Source organism: Giraffa tippelskirchi, chromosome 2 (assembly GCF_054371585.1).
Source record: "Giraffa tippelskirchi isolate mGirTip1 chromosome 2, T2T-mGirTip1v1.2.pri, whole genome shotgun sequence".
Classification (NCBI taxonomy): Eukaryota; Metazoa; Chordata; class Mammalia; order Artiodactyla; family Giraffidae; genus Giraffa; species Giraffa tippelskirchi.
Genome location: NC_137276.1, coordinates 228,041,984 through 228,058,475, shown reverse-complemented (window position 1 = coordinate 228,058,475; position 16,492 = coordinate 228,041,984). Strand labels below are relative to the sequence as shown.

The 16,492-nt window shown below is 46.2% G+C and overlaps 1 long non-coding RNA gene across 1 annotated transcript in view; it reads right to left on the bottom strand.

The window, feature by feature from the left end:
- Positions 1-705: 705 nt before the first annotated feature.
- LOC145539257 (uncharacterized) overlaps positions 706-16,492 on the bottom strand; it is a 27,975-nt gene continuing 12,188 nt past the window's right edge. The window contains exons 3-6 of the long non-coding RNA XR_014077673.1: positions 10,545-10,689; positions 10,309-10,400; positions 1,980-2,230; positions 706-1,290 (exon numbers count right to left, since the gene is read on the bottom strand). This is a non-coding gene — a long non-coding RNA (uncharacterized LOC145539257). The remainder of the gene's footprint in view (positions 1,291-1,979; positions 2,231-10,308; positions 10,401-10,544; positions 10,690-16,492) is intronic.

The window sequence follows — 16,492 nt, the reverse complement described above, 5'->3', positions numbered from 1 at the left end:
TAGGGGGAGAGAGAGAGTCATTGTTGTTTAATGAATACAGAGTTTATGTTGGGGTGATGAAACATTTAGGTGTAGACAATGCTGCTCATGATACAATATTGTGCAAGCATATACTACCAATGGATTGTATAGCTGTTGCTGTTCAGTCACTAAGTCATGTCCAACTCTTTGCAACCCCATGGACTGTAGTTCGCCAGGCTCCTCTGTCCTCCACTATCTCTCGGAGTTTGCTCAGATTCATGTCCATTGAGTCAGTGATGCCATCCAACCAACTTGTCCTCTCATTTTGCCTTCAATCTTTCTCATCATCAGGGTCTTTCCTATTGTTTACCTATCCATTGTTAAAATGATAAATATTACGGATATTTGACTGCAGTTATAAAAACACAGAAATTGATTCTCTCAGAATTCTGGAGGCTAGAAATCCAAAATGAAGGTATTGAGGGGAAAAAGAAGGAAAGAAAAGTAGGTCAGAAATTTTACTTTTTTAGTGAAGTTTATATAATCTACTTCCCTGATGGCTCAGACAGTAAAGAATCTGCCTGCAATGAGAGAGACCCAGGTTCGATCCCTGGGTCAAGAAGATTCCCTGGAGAAGGGAATGGCTACCTACTCCAGTATTCTTGCCTGGAGAATTCTATGGACAGAGGAGCCTGGCGGACTACAGTTCAAGGAGTCGCAAAGAGTTAGACACGACGCAGCGACTTACACGTTCACTTTTTTTTGTATAAAATCTACTGTGATAGAGCCAATATCTTAAATCCCATTGGAAGAAAGTGGGGTGTAAATACATGCATATCACTTCCTCTAAGATCTGGGGTAGATAAGATGTTCTCATCTGCTTGCCGCTGTCTTCCCTTCACTGACTCATCCTCAGCGCCAGTGGGCCTTCAGGGACCCCAGCACTGTGTAAACATGCCACTCTGCTCCATACTGCCTCTTCTTCACTGGGTCAGGCCTGGGTTCAGACACCAGGGCAGGCCCTTGGGACATTTAGGTCTTGGGTAGCTGTTCATCTTCCCAGATCTCTTTTGGGCAAGCGGTGTGAGAGTCCCCATCTGTTTCAGGCAGCGTCCCCTTGCAGTGGTAGGAACCAGGCTAGCTATTTTAAGCAGAGATAGATCTATTAGCCAATTCATGTGCTTACAGAACTTTCAGAAGGGCTACAGAAGAGGCAGCAGGTCAGGCTCCCAGGAACGACTCAGAGAACTAACCCGCCAAGGGAGCTGCCTCTTTGGCATCCAGCAGAAGTCCCAGAATCAGGAGACTGCTCAGTCAGGGAACCTCCACCTTCAGAGACAGAACACCCAATAGATAAATCAACAGGTGCACCTGACTGCTGCCTCTCTATGCTCTTAATTCTGTTCCAAATTCAGCTCTCTCCCGGCCCCATCTAATCTGCACCTCCTGAATTGTATCCATAGCCCTGTTGGCAAGACAGGCTGGCAAAGGCAGCTTTAGCCTCTGCAGCCTCTGCAGAAAAGGAAAGCCCAGCAGAAGCAGGGTGGGATGAAAGAATAAGATCACACTTGCCACACCACCTCATGGAGTTGTTGGGGGCAGTCTAGCCAGCATCTCCTGACATCCTCATCAATCCATTCATTCATTCATTAAGTGTTTATTGCCATTTATTGTACCAAGGGGGGCTTCCCAGGTGGTGTTAGTGGTGAAGGATCTGCCTGTCAATGCAGGAGCCATGGATTTGACCCCTCGGTCGGGAAGATCCCCTGGAGGAGGGCATGGGAACCCACTCCAGTTTTCTTGCTTAGAGAATCCCATGGACAGAGGAGCCTGGTGGGCTACATACAGTCCAAAGGTCGCGGAGTTGGACACCACTGAAGTGACTTAGCACACATGTACACATCGCCCCAAGAGCTCAGTGATGAATAAAGCCGAGTCCCTACCCTCGAAGAGCAGCCAGTCTGTGTTAGACTGGACCATGTCCCTGCCCCCCTCCAAATTCACACCGAAACCCTTACCTGCAAGGTGACTCTTTTGAAGACAGGTCTTTTAGGAGATAATACAAAATAATTAGATCCCAGTAAAATGTCAAGCATATCAAAGTATGTGTGTTTCCCAATAAAAACTCTCCATTCTAATAGTTTGCGGTTGCTTCTTGTCTGAAAATCTTCAGTGACAGGGGTGAAGGAGAACCTGTTAATCATATTTTCTGTTCTATATTGTATTAGTCCATTTTTCCTCTGTATACTGCTTTAAGATTTTTCAAGCCCTAGGAAAATGAAGGAGAGGTAAGAGATAAGAAAGATCTGATTGAAGTTTAACCCAATTAAAATCTGATTTTGATTACCTTTATTGTAGAATACGGGCTTCCCAGGTGGCTCAGTGGTAAAGAATCCACCTGCTGATGCAGAAGACATAAGAAACACAGGTTCGATACCTGGGTCAAAGGAAATGGCAATGTGCTCCAGTATCCTTGCCTGGAAAATCCCATGAACAGAGGAGCCTGGTGGGCTACAGTCCACGGGGCCTCAAAGAGTCGGACATGACGGAGCAACTGAGCACAAAGTACAATGAGGTCACGAGAACAGAGTCCTAACCTTCCAGAGTCAGAAAGCATGATCCAGCCACCACTTTTTCCCCAGACTGAGGAGGACAATCACTCTGGTTATCAACAATGTAACGGGAAAGCTATACAACAGGCTGCAGACAAGCAGACTTTCAGCAGCTGGCCCTTGATTGGGGCAGAAATAACCGAGCAGAGACTCCCCTTAACTTAAAGGACCCCAAAGTCACAGACACACCAGACCAAATGCAGCTCTAGTACACAGGGCAAGGATGTCATTCCTGGTGGATTGTTCTATAAAGCAACTCAGGCAGGGTGCTGTGGATTGAAAGGTGACCTGTCCCCAAAAAGCACAGGTTGAAGTTCTAAGTCTCCCTCCGTGTGAATGTGACCTTATATTCGGAAGTAGGTTCACACTTTGCAGACGTAATTGAGTTAAGGTAAGGTCGTATGGGATTTGGGGCTCCTAATGCAATGACTAGTCAAGGCTATGGTTTTTCCAGTAGTTGTGTATGGTTGTGAGAGTTGGACTCTAAACAAAGCTGAGCACTGAAGAACTGATGCTCTTGAACTGTGGTGTTGAAGAAGACTCTTGAGAGTCCGTTGGACTGCAAGGAGATCCAAACAGTCCATTCTCAAGGAAATCAGTCCTGAATGTTCATTGGAAGAACTCATGTTGAAGCTGAAACTCCAATACTTTGGCCACCTGATGAGAAGAACTGACTCATTTGAAAAGACCCTGATGCTGGGAAAGATTGAAGGCAGAAGGAGAAGGGGACGACAGAGGATGAGATGGTTGGATGGCATCACCGACTCAATGGACATGAGTTTGAGTAAGCTCCAGGAGTTGGTGATGGACAGGGAGGCCTGGCGTGCTGCAGTCCATGGGGTCGCAAAGAGCTGGACACGGCTGACTAACACTTTTGCTATCTGTGTAGGAGCCTCCGGGTTCCCCAGAACTGCTCCTTCTGCCAACCTTGATCAGTTTGATGGAAAACACTAGGTACCTGATCAGGTGGGCATCCCTGGCGGGCCTCCTTCTCCTTCACGTTTGCTTTCTCCCTTCCCCCCTTTCTCCTCTCTCCCAGCTTTTATAAAGGGATGTGGGCCCTTGCCCAGTGTCAGTGATAACAGCAGAATCTGATCTGTGCAAAGCCGCTGGCTACGGTTTTTGCAAGTCCATAATTTACCACTAGGTGGCAATGTTTGCACACCTTGCTGTCCCTTACCCAGCCTGGCTCCTTTGTCCCTGGGATTCTCCAGGCAAGAATACTGGAGAGGGTTGCCGTTCCCTTCTCCAGGGGATCTTCTTGACCCAGGGATCGAACCCGGGTTTCCCGCACGGCAGGCAGATTCTTTACCGTTTGAGCCACCAGGGAAGCCCCCTGCACCTTGAAACTTGCTAGAAACGCTCCCACAGACACAGGAGATGGTTTTCAGGTGTTTAAGGAGGGAGAACCACCCCACTCCCCCCCTCACCACCACAATTAGCTACTCTAAAACCAGATGATTCCTTTGACCTATGTTCTCCAGTATTATCCCAGACAAGTACAATTTGCAACTTGTGTTTTGGCAAGTTTACTTGACATTCTTGCTTTAAATCAGGTGCTTTGTGTCCATGTTATTCAATTCAGTTCAGTTCAGTTCAGTCGCTCAGTCGTGTCCGACTCTTTGCAACCCCACGAATCGCAGCACGCCAGGCCTCCCTGTCCATCACCAACTCCCTGAGTCCACCCAAACCCATGTCCATTGAATCGGTGATGCCATCCAGCCATCTCATCCTCTGTCGTCCTCTTCTCTTCCTGCCCCCAATTAAAAAAAACACACACGGAATTTTTTTTTAAGATCAGTTTTACCTTTACAGAAAAGCTGATCAGAAAGGACAGAGAATTCTCTCCTATCACCTAAAATCACCCCTACACAGCACAGTCGCCCTATTGTTAACATCTTGCGCTGGTGAGGTACACTTGTTGCTATTAAGTCAATATTGACACACTATTATTAACTAAAATTTAATATGGCATGACAATTTCAGCAGGAAGGGCAGGCAGGACTTGGTGATTGGTCATCTGGAGTGGGGGATGGGTTAGGGGTGTGTGTGTGTGTGTGTGTGTGTGTGTGTGTGTGTGTGTGTGTGTGTGTGTGTGTGTGTAACACACAGGGGCAGCCTATAGGATTCCTGACTTCCTCCGCAGTCACCAGGCAGATTGCATGCAGGATGCAAATTAAAACAGAGCAGAGGAGGATGATCACGTTTGATGAGAAAGGTGAGGACTTAAGTTTTGGCCTTTTGAATTTGGAGTGTTCTGAAGACTAGCCTGTTTCTCACCCCAGTGATGAGCTGGGAGGAGGGGTGGGGGTAAAGGGAGCAGAACTCAGTAGTAAAGCCCAGTAAGCCCCATGATTAAAACTCACAGGTCCTGGGTCACAGAGACAGAGAGACGGTCCAGGTGGAAGGAGTCTTGTCCATTCTGTTGATTTGCCCTGCTGGTTCAAGACTACTCCCTGGGGTGAGTGAAAAATGTTAGTACTTTCGTTCTATTGGTTTCTATCTTGAAAGAAAGAAAAGAAGGAAGGAAGGAAAGAGAAGGAGGAAGAGCAAGAAAGGAAAGAGAGAAAAAGAAAAGTGCGCTCTGTCCATCTGCCACGTGGGTGGACCGAGGTGCACGCTCTCACTGCAGGAGCCAGACTGGCAGGTGTCATGGGGGAGCACCAGGCACCACGATGGGAGCTCCAGGTGGCGTGGGTTGATGCCACTTCTCAGACTTTCCTTGTTCCAGAATTTTGCTGTTATTGAAGATTCCAAATTAAATGTGCAGATTATATTATCTAGCTTTTAACTAAATGAATCTTCATGAAAATGGACAAAGATGCCCACTGAACTAGGGCATGGAGGTATTGCTAAGGCAGCACGCAGAGGTAGACAAGAAAGGGGAGGGCTGGCGCTTCTCTACTCCAGGGATGAGCCACCGCCAGCCAACTTATGAAGTCTGAACACTGGCGGGAGATTTAAATAGATAAATGAACAGATATAACCCGAACATTCAAGGTCATGGTGACACTTCACTATGAGTGAGAGAGTAACCGCTGCCAGAAGCGTGTGCTGGGATGAGACTATTCCGAAAACAGACGTTGGGAAAGGTTTCTATCATTAAGTGATTTTATTGCCGACAAATGATGTGTGAATCTATAAAAGCTCTCATATCTCACATTTTAAAACTTGGAAACACCATTTTCTAATCTGTTAAAAAGCTTCTGAGGGATTCTCTGGGTTTTAAAACCCATTTGTGAAACATATAAAAACAAGCAGTTTCCTATTAATTTGCAAGAACCAGTCTCTGATAGCAAAGACCATGGAAATATACTAACTGCACCTCAACAATACTACTAACAATAAATTATAATAAAATTTTGCGTATTTGGGAGATGGGGTTGAAAACTGAGTATTCTGAGTTAACAAGCAGAGCACACAATACCCGCTATGATTTTCCAAGAGGATGAAGCATGTTCGATCACATTGAAATGAAGCCGGGCCCTGTGGTCCGTGGCCCCCGCACCATGTCTCCTGCCTGCTTTTTGTCTGTGGAAAGCTTTAGTCAAAGAACAAGCTTGACCAGAGAAGTGAGAAATGCAGAAACAAAGGAAAACAGCCAGTTCAGTCCAGTTCAGTTGCTCAGTCGTGTCTGACTCTTTGCAACCCCATGGACTGCAGCACGCCAGGCCTCCCTGTCCATCACCAACTCCAGGAGTTTACTCAAACTCATGTCCTTTCAGTCAGTGATGCCATCCAACCATCTCATCCTCTGTCGTCCCCTTCTTCTCCCACCTTCAATCTTTCCCAGCATCACAATCTTTTCAAATGAGTCAGCTCTTTGCATCAGGTGGCCAAAGTACTGGAGCTTCAGCTTCAGTATCAATCCTTCCAATGAACACTCAGGACTGATCTCCTGTAGGATTGACTGGTTGGATCTCCTTGCAGTCCAAGGGACTCTCAAGAGTTATCCTCTTTGTTATGGAGGGTAACAGAAGATTTTTGAGAAAACAGAATAATTTTGATTGTTGGTAAAGGCTTTGCCTTCATTTATCTTCCAAGCTAGAGATGAAGATAAAAACACAATAGACATTTAAACTTGTGTTTATTACTCCTTTCTCACACTTTTAAAATTTCTATTTCTGTGTGTATTTTATCATATGCATCATATGTATCATGAATAGATTTGGGGTGACAGATACTTCACAAATGCTGCTGCTGCTAAGTCGCTTCAGTCGTGTCTGACTCTTTGCGACCCCATAGACGGCAGCCCACCAGGCTCCTCCGTCCCTGGGATTCTCCAGGCAAGAATACTGGTGTGGGTTGCCATTTCCTTCTCCAATGCATAAAAGCGAAAAGTGAAAGTGAAGTCTCTCAGTCGTGTCCGACCCTTAGCGACCCCATGGACTGCAGCCTACCAGGCTCCTCCATCCATGGGATTTTCCAGGCAAGAGTACTGGAGTGGGTTGCCATTGCCTTCTCCAAATTCACAAATAAATGTTTTTAAATGTATATAACATATACAGCTTTGTTGTCGTTTAGTTGCTATGTCATGTCTTGCAACCCCGTGGACTGCAGACCACCAGGATCCTCTGTCCATGGAATTCTCCAGGCAAGAATACTGGAATGGATTGCCATGCCCTCCTCCAGGGGATCTTCCTGATCCAGGGAATTGAACCTGCATCTCCTGCATTGGCAGCCGGGTTCTCTACCACCAGCACCACCTGGGAAGTCCATACACAGCTCAGTAATACATTATTATGCACATTATCTGCATGTGTTTCTATATGCATAGATGATGGATGAACATATATTCATATACCATATTTCATATAATATATTAGATATTATTGATTATAATAATTTTATGTTGTGTGTTACATTGTATATTAGATATAAATATATTTCTTTCAGTTCAGTTCCGTTCAGTTCATTTGCTCAGTCACGTCCTACTCTTTGCGACCCCATGAACTGCAGCACACCAGGCCTCCCTGCCCATCACCAACTCCCAGAGTTTGCTCAAACTCATGTCCATTGAGTTGGTGATGCCATCCAACCATCTCATCCTCTGTTGTCCCCTTCTTCTCCTGCCTTCAATCTTTCCCAGCATATTATAATTGTCCACATGTATTTACAGATTGTAACTTGCATTATACTACATCTGTGTGTGTGTGTGCAATCCTCCTACATTTTCCCAGTCCATTCACTCTCCCCCATCCCTAAAAGCTTCTCCACCTTTTCTTAACACGCCTTAAACTCTCCACGCCCTGGTCCTCATCCTCACCCTCAGCTGATGGCGTTGCTTCCTATTTCATGGAGGAGATCGAAGCATCCACAGAGAACCCTCACCATCCCCATCATCCTCACCATATCACGTCACCCCAGCCACCAGCCACCCCAGCCACCTGTGCTGAGCTTGCTGCCTTGTTTCCACGACAGTGAACGGAAGTCGGTCTTCCACCCAGGGCCTGCCTCTCCACTTCTGTCCCAGCTGCCCTCCCCCACTATCTGCACATAGAAAGCTCCAGAAACCCTCCCACCCCATGCCACCCACTCAGCGTACAAACCTGGGGTTTCTTCTCCCGTGTGTAAACGTACAACCAAAACCACTTCCCCTCCTCCCACTTCTTCCAGCTCCTGTCCCATTTCGCTGTGCCCCTCAACAGCACAACCTCTTGAGTTACCTAAAGTCATCGCCTCCAACTCTTCTTCTCCCAATAGGGCATTTGTGCGTGCGTGTTCGGTCGCTTCAGTCGTGTCCGACTCTTTGTAACCCCATGGACTGTAGCCCGCCAGGCTCCTCTGTCCATGGAATTCTCCAGGCAGGAATATGGAGTGGGTTGCCATGCCCTCCTCCAAGGGGATCTTCCCGAACCAGGGATCAAACCCTCTTCTCCTGCATCTCCTGCCTTGCAGGTGGATTCTTTACTGACTGAGCAAACGGGGAAGCCCATTTACTTTAGGGCACTCTTTAGGGCACTCTTTAGGGCATTTACTTCCCATTATTTTGCCAAATTTCTCTTGCCAAGGTCAGTAATGACTTCCAAACTGTGAAATCCAAAGCTTACTTCCCAGGGGTTCTCAAGGCCAGCAAGCCAGCTTTGGACATGGAGGACCTTTCTCTGCTTGAAGCCCTCTCTGGCTTGGTTGCCAGGACACCCCACCTGTGGGCAGTTCCTGGATCTATGACCGGCCTCCCTGGGCACCTCCTGACTGATGGCTGAGCTCTCACTTCTCGCCTCACTCCGAGGCAGTCTCTCTGGACAGCCTCATCCTTTTACCTTCCACCTAGAGCTGCCTTCCCCAGTGCAAGACCCCAGCCTTTCCCCGTGAACTCCAGACTCACTACCCAACTGCCTCCTTGACAATCTCCCCTTTTGGGTCTAAGTGGTCTCTCAAGGCTAAGTTGCCCCATTGTGAGCTCCTGATAAATGCTTCCCTCCCCAAGCTTGGCTGGTTCCCTGGTGGCTCAGATGGTAAAGAATCTGCCTGCAATGCAGGAGATCTGGGTTTGATCCCTGAGTTGGGAAGATCCCCTGAAGAAGGAAATGGCAACCCACTCCAGTATTCTTGGGCTTCCCTTGTGGCTCAGCTGGTAAAGAATCCACCTGCAATGTGGGAGATCTGGGTTTGATCCCCGGGTTGGGAAGATCCCCTGGAGGAAGGCATGGCAACCCACTCCAGTATTCTTGCCTGGGAAATCCCATGGACAGAGCAGCCTGATAAGCTACAGTCCATCGGGTTGCAAAGAGTTGGACAGGACTGAGCAACTAACACACCCCAAGGCTAGAGCTAGTTCCTTCCTGGTGGCTGGGCAGCCCACAAACCTTATGGTTGATCTTGACTCCCTCCTTTCTCCTAGTGTGGTAGATATAATAATGATTCCCCCGAAAGATTTCCAGATGTGAAAACCCGGAACCTGTGATTACGTTATCTTTCAGGCAACAAGGACTTTGCAAATGTGATTAAAATTGGGAGAGGATCTGTATAGATCATTCAGGTGGATGCCACAATGCAATCACAAGGGTCCTTGTAAGAGAGAGACCAAAGGGTGAAGGTCAGAGTGGGAGATGTGATGGTGGATACAGAACTTGGAGTGACGCAGGGTCAGAAGCCAAAGAGTGCAGTCGCCTCTAGAACTGGGAAAAGACAAGAAAATGGATTTCCTTCTAGAACCTACAGAAGAAGCCCTCATTTTAGAAGTCTGACCTCCAGAGCAATAAAATAATTTGGGAGTGTTTTTTAGCCACCAACTTTGTGGTGTTTTGTTACAGCATCAATAGGGAAAGAATACACTAAGGAAATTCTGCTGTGGTGTTGGAGAAGACTCTTGAGAGTCCCTTGGACTGCAAGGAGATCCAACCAGTCCATCCTAAAGGAGATCAGTCCTGAATATTCATTGGAAGGACTGATGCTGAAGCTGAAACTCTAATACTTTGGCCACCTGAGGTGAAGAACTGACACATTTGAAAAGACCCTGATGCTGAGAAAGATTGAAGGCAGGAAGAGAAGGGGATGACAGAGGATGAGATGGTTGGATGGCATCACTGACCTGATGGACATGAGTTTAAGTAAACTCCAGGAATTGGTGATGGACAGGGAGGCCTGGTGTGCTGCAGTCCATGGGGTCACAAAGAGTCAGACATGACTGAGCAACTGAACTGAACTGAAACTTTAAAATAAAGAGAGAATCTTACTGCTTTCTCACCACTTCAGGTCTCCTACCCTTATCCGAATCCCTATCGCTTCTCACCTGGATTGTTGGAGTAGCCTCCTGACTGGTCCCCAGCTTCCAATCTTCTCCCCACACAGGGAACTGGGCACGTAACTCCTGAGTGAGCCATCCTGACAGTCACAAAAAAGTCAGATCACATTAGTTGTTTTCTGTTCAAACCCTCTACCAGCTCCCTCTCTCAAAGGGGATGAAAGCCAGAATCTTCACTGTGCCCAACAAAGCCCTTTAGGATCAGACCCAACCACCTCTCTGACCTCAGCAGTACTCCTGCCCTGACCACTTGCTCCAGCCACACTGGCCTTCGAATGATCCCTTCAATGGGCTAAGCAGCTGCTGCCTCAGGGCCTTTGCACTTGCCCCTCTGCCTGGAATGCTCTCTCCTGGAAGTGGGCATGGCATCTGTTGCAGTGAAAAGGAAAAAAGAGAAGAATGAGTTTTTCTCTTTCCCTTTCCTAAGAACAAAGAAGACAAAGAGAACAGTGAGCAGGCCTGAACATTCCTAGTTTTTTTTTTTTTTTTTTTTTTTACTTTCACTGCTCCTAACTCAGCATGTCTGTAATGAAGTTTACTTTTCTGCCCCCTAATTCTGCAGGAGCTACACTTTGCACTTATTTTCCTTTGACTCTATGCTAAATACATCCCCTATCTGGTGTTTACCCTTACATTATCCTTCTCCTTGTAGTTACAGATCAGAAAGGAGGCTGCAGAGCCACTGAACTGCCAGACTTCATTACCACGTTGCTGATGCCAATCTATGACTGCCTTTGAAACTCTGCAAGAGGAAGAAATCAAGATCCTATCACCTTTGTTTCTCATCACCGACTGCTGACTGTGAGCCCTCTTCTTAAATAAGCCCCTAGACTCCTCATGGTGGTGGTGGTGGGGCGGCTGGCACAGTTCTCGAGGCATGAGCCTACTCTATTCCCCTCTCTGCTGGCTGAGAATTAAAGCCACCTTTTTATTTCCTTCAAACTCTCTCAGAATTTTTTTATTCCACTTCAGTAGGCAGAGAAAGCCAAGATTTCAGCCAGCAACACACCCTCCCCCTTCCTTTACTCATGGTCTTCCCTGGCTGACCTAGCTGAGGTCCTCCCCCCACCCCACCAACCCTACACACAGTTTCTGATCCCTTTTCCTGCTGCATTGTTTGCTTCCTAATACTTATCATTGGACAGCTTACATGTTATATTCATAACCAACAACTACATGTTTTCTTTACACATCTTCTTTACTGCCCACCCCTGCCCCTATAAAAAGTCACCACTAGAAAGTACATTTCATGAGGGCAGAGGGTTTTTTTGTCTGTCCTGTGTGCACCCCGATGAGCATGGGAGCCCCCAGAGTCAAAGTCGGGATGGGGCTGGGCCTGAACAAAGATGGCTTGGTGTTGTCCCTCTAGCCCTGCTCCTGGTGAGTTCCTGAACACTCAGTTGCTTTATGCTACACACCAGGCACTGTTACATGTCACAGGCACATATCATGTGGCTCCTACACTATAGGTAGAAACCAAAGAAGGAACCCATCACAGTGGTTAAAACCGTCTGGGGGGTTTGTAATTTCCTCGGTTCTGTCTTGTCGCAACAAAAATTTGAAGTCACAGATGGACCAGTGTTACAGCCCCATGTTACAGCTCAGTTTTATTTAGAAAGTAAAGGAAAATATATTTTCGAGGCGAGAGGGCGGGCTGACCCAAGAGATGCAAAGAGAAGAGAAGCCCCCCGGCTCAATTTTGGCTCCTCTTCTTATATGTCTTTTCTTCTCTCCCTGGGCCTGCTCTATGTAAACTGCGCTAGCCAGGAGGGCTGTTTGTCTTACCCGAGGTCCTCACTCTGGTCCTCGGACCTTCCGTTGTTCTATTTTAGTGGGCTTCTCCCCTCTTTGTCTTTTAGCCACCGCCATTCTGGACTCCTCTCTCCTATTCTAACTACCTAACGAAACCAGCCTGGAGGAAGGGCACTGGAGAGGCACCAGTGATGTCCTACCCCCATCACTAAAACAAATGATGATGACACCAGCGAGATCTCAGGACAGGCTTGCGCATTGCACACAGGTGGCTTCCCAGTGAGGCAGGAGGCAGGTGGGCTCCAGGCAAGGCATTTACAACCAGCCTCCTGTTTACATCTCCTGAGGAAGCAGGCAGGTGGGCTCGAGGCTGGGTATTTACAATCAGCCACGTGTTCTACACTTCCAAATAGAAATAACAGCAGGAACAGGGTAAAGAGCCAGGCTTTGTCTCCTGAGGACACTTGAAGGTAACAGTCATAGCAAGGACAGAGGGGCTAAACCCTGTTTGAGTAGACGATCAAGTGGTCACGTAGTTCCCCTCCTTGGGGCAAGGGAGACACTGCATAGGTACAGGAAGGCTCCTTGGGGGTCAAAAAGGAGGGGGCACCATCCCATAATATGTGATGCTAAGGCCATCCCACAGGCCTCTGGTCTGGAATCCATCTCGGAAAAAAGTTGTGCACGCATGTTGGGGAGGGTCCTAGGGCCAGTCAGGTGTGGAAAAAGAAACCACATAATTGGCCAAAAGTAAACAAAGAGCCAGAAAAACTGCCCTATATAAATTACTTAATCACCTCTTTACTGCTCTCCTCACTAGCGGGGAGGCCCACACCCTGTCTCTCTGCGTGTGCATCTCTGCCTTGCTTCTGTCTTAACTGTTTCTCTGTCTGCTTTCCCGCTTGTGCAGTGTCTCTAATAATAAACTTTGTACCAGCTTTTACAGTTTTTGCCTCCTAAAGAAACACATTTTTCAATGGGGACAAGAGTCAGGGGAAGTCTGCCTCTAGCCTCTAACCCCTGGTGGTCTAGTGGCTAGGATTCCTGGTTTTCATCCAGGCTACCCAGGTTCAATTCATGAGCAGGGAATTAAGATCTCACTTCACACCACGGCTCATTGCTGCCTCTCTGAGATCACCAGGACAGACTGCCGATAGACTGGGCAGGAAGTGGAACAAATCGGTAATGTACCATCCAGTTCCATCCAGTTCACAGTCTAAAGAAGGACTCATAACAATCACAACAGGTAACTCTCCCTAGACCCAGCCCCTGCCCTGATTTCATTCCCTAGAAGCTGGCCAGAGGGGAAGAGTGATTACCTGTTAGCCCTTTGTTAACAGATTTTAACTCAGAGGAGAAGGGGGTCTCCAAGTGGGAGACCAAGAGTAAAATGATGATCTTTGCATGTGTCAGGAAGAGGCTACACAAGATTTCTAACCCTTGCAACACTTCTGAAAGGAAGCAATTTCCATCACTTATCTATACCAGAGAATTCAGAGACTCCAACAGGTCAAGTGACTTCTCCAACCCCACGGAGATAATAAATAAAGGACAGAACTGGAATTTAGACTGGATCTACCTGGTGTCTGGATCAATAGAGGAGACTGTGTGGTATTATTACAGGAGTGATCATTTTACATCAACACAAAGGGAGACATTTTGAACTGTGAGTGCTCACTGAAAATCCACAATCTGTGAACTTTCAAAAGGGGACATACATTTGCTTAAGTGTCCATCCCCCATCTCTGATGGCCTCAAGATGGCCCTCAGTGGCAGCCTGATTACTGGATAACCACTGAGGTCTGGTTTCCAGGACCTTCCCAGGGCCTGGCCACATTCTTGCCTTTGGCTACCCTGAGATGCCCAACATCCTGAATTTAAACCAGCTCCATGGGTTTTGGTTACTTGCAATCAGAAGAATCATAAGTCATATAAAAATCACATGAGTGTCAGTATGTTTGAAAGAGAACTTAGAGTAATGTAAAAACCACTGAAATTTCTTTCTAAGCTTGGAAAGGCAAAGTAACCAAATTCCTTTCTGCAAAACCTAATTTATAACTCTGGCTTTCTGATTTAAAAAGCACTTAGAAGACCATTAAAAATAATGGGGATTTTTAAGGGATTAAGAGGTACAAACTATCCTGTACAAAATAAGCTACAAGGATATATTGTACAAACCAGGTGCATATAACCAATGATTTTAAAAATAACAGATCTTTAAGAGGGGACTTTAAGAAAGAAACTTGAGTAGGAAAATGCAATCAGTGCAAAAGAAAAAGAGGAAAACAATAGAACAGGAAAGACTAGAGATCATTTCAAGAAAATTAGAGATACCAAGGGAACATTTCATGCAAAGATGGGCTCAATAAAGGACAGAAATGGTAGGGACCTAATAGAAGCAGAAGATATTAAGAAGAGGTGGCAAGAATACACAGAAGAACTGTACAAAAAGATTTTCATGACCCAGATAATCTCGATGGTGTGATCACTCACCTAGAGCCAGACATCCTGGAATGTGAAGTCAAGTGGGCCTTAGGAGGTATCACAATGAACAAAGTTAGTGGAGGTGATGGAATTCCAGTTGAGCTATTGCAAATCCTGAAAGATGATGCTGTGAAAGTGCTGCATTCAATATGTCAGCAAATTTGGAAAACTCAGCAGTGGCCATAGGACTGGAAAAGGTCAGTTTTCATTCCAATCCCAAAGAAAGGCAATGCCAAAGAATACTCAAACTACTGCACAATTACACTCATCTCACACGCTAGTAAAGTAATGCTCAAAACTCTCCAAGCCAGGCTTCAGCAATACGTGAACTGAGAACTTCCAGATGTTCAAGCTGGTTTTAGAAAAGGCAGAGGAACCAGAGATCAAATTGCCAACATCTGCTGGATCATCGAAAAAGCAAGAGAGTTCCAGAAAAACATCTATTTCTGCTTTCTTGACTATGCCAAAGCCTTTGACTGTGTGGATCACAATAAACCGTGGAAAAGTCTTCAAGAGATGGGAATACCAGACCATCTGACCTGCCTCTTGAGAAACCTGTATGCAGGTCAGGAAGCAACAGTTAGAACAGGACATGGAACAATACACTGGTTCCAAATAGGAAAAGGAGTACGTCAAGGCTGTATATTGTCACCCTGCTTATTTAACTTATATGCAGAGTACATTATGAGAAATGCTGGGCTGGATGAAGCACAAGCTGGAATCAAGATTGCTGGGAGAAATATCAATAAACTCAGATATGCAGATGACACCACCCTTATGGCACAAAGTGAAGAAGAACTAAAGAGCCTCTTGATGAAAGTGAGAGAGGAGAGTGAAAAAGTTGGCTCAAAGCTCAACATTCAGAAAACTAAGATCATGGCATCCGGGCCCATCACTTCATGGCAAATAGATGGGGAAACAGTGGAAACTGTGGCTGACTTTATTTTTCTGGGCTTCAAAATCACTGCAGATGGTGACTGCAGCCATGAAATTAAAAGACGCTTACTCCTTGGAAAGAAAGTTATGACTAGACAGCATATTAAAAAGCAGAGACATTACTTTGTCAACAAAAGTCCATCTAGTCAAGGCTATGGTTTTTCTAGTAGTCATGTATGGATGTGACAGTTGGACTATAAGGAAAGCTGAGCGCCAAAGAATTGATGCTTTTGAACTGTGGTGTTGGAGAAGACTCTTGAGAGTCCCTTGGACTGCAAGGAGATCCAACCAGTCCATCCTAAAGGAAATCAGTCCTGGGTGTTCATTGGAAGGACTGATGTTGAAGCTGAAGCTCCAATATTTTGGCCATCTGATGTGAAGAGCTGACTCATTTGAAAAGATCCTGATGTTGGGAAAGATTGAAGGCAGGAAGAGCCGGGGACGACAGAGGATGAGATGGTTAGATGGCATCACTGACTCAATGGACATGAGTTTGGGTAAACTCTGGGAGTTGGTGATGGACAGGGAGGCCTGGCATGCTGCGGTTCATGGGAACACAAAGAGTTGGACATGACTGAGCGACTGAACTGAACTGAGTAGGAAAAACATTCATTTCTCTAAAATAAACAACAACAACAACAACATATGTATTTTCATTCATTTGACAAGACATAATAATAAAACAGACACTTTCAGTTGGGTTATTTAAAGTGTTTACTCATTTGAGTAGTCTTTGGAAAAGTTTATTCTTTGTAAAAGCAAACACTCAGAAAATCAGCTATTTGTCTTCTATCATAAGTTTTGAAGGGCTTTCCTGGTGGCTCAGATGGTAAAGAATCTGCCTGCGATGTGAGAGACCTGAATTCAATCCCTGAGTTGGGAATATCCCCTGGAGAAGGCAACGGCTACCCACTCCAGTATTCTGGCCTAGAGAATTCCATGGACAGAGGAGCCTGGTGGAATACAGCCCATGTGGTCGCCAAGAGTCAGACACGATGGA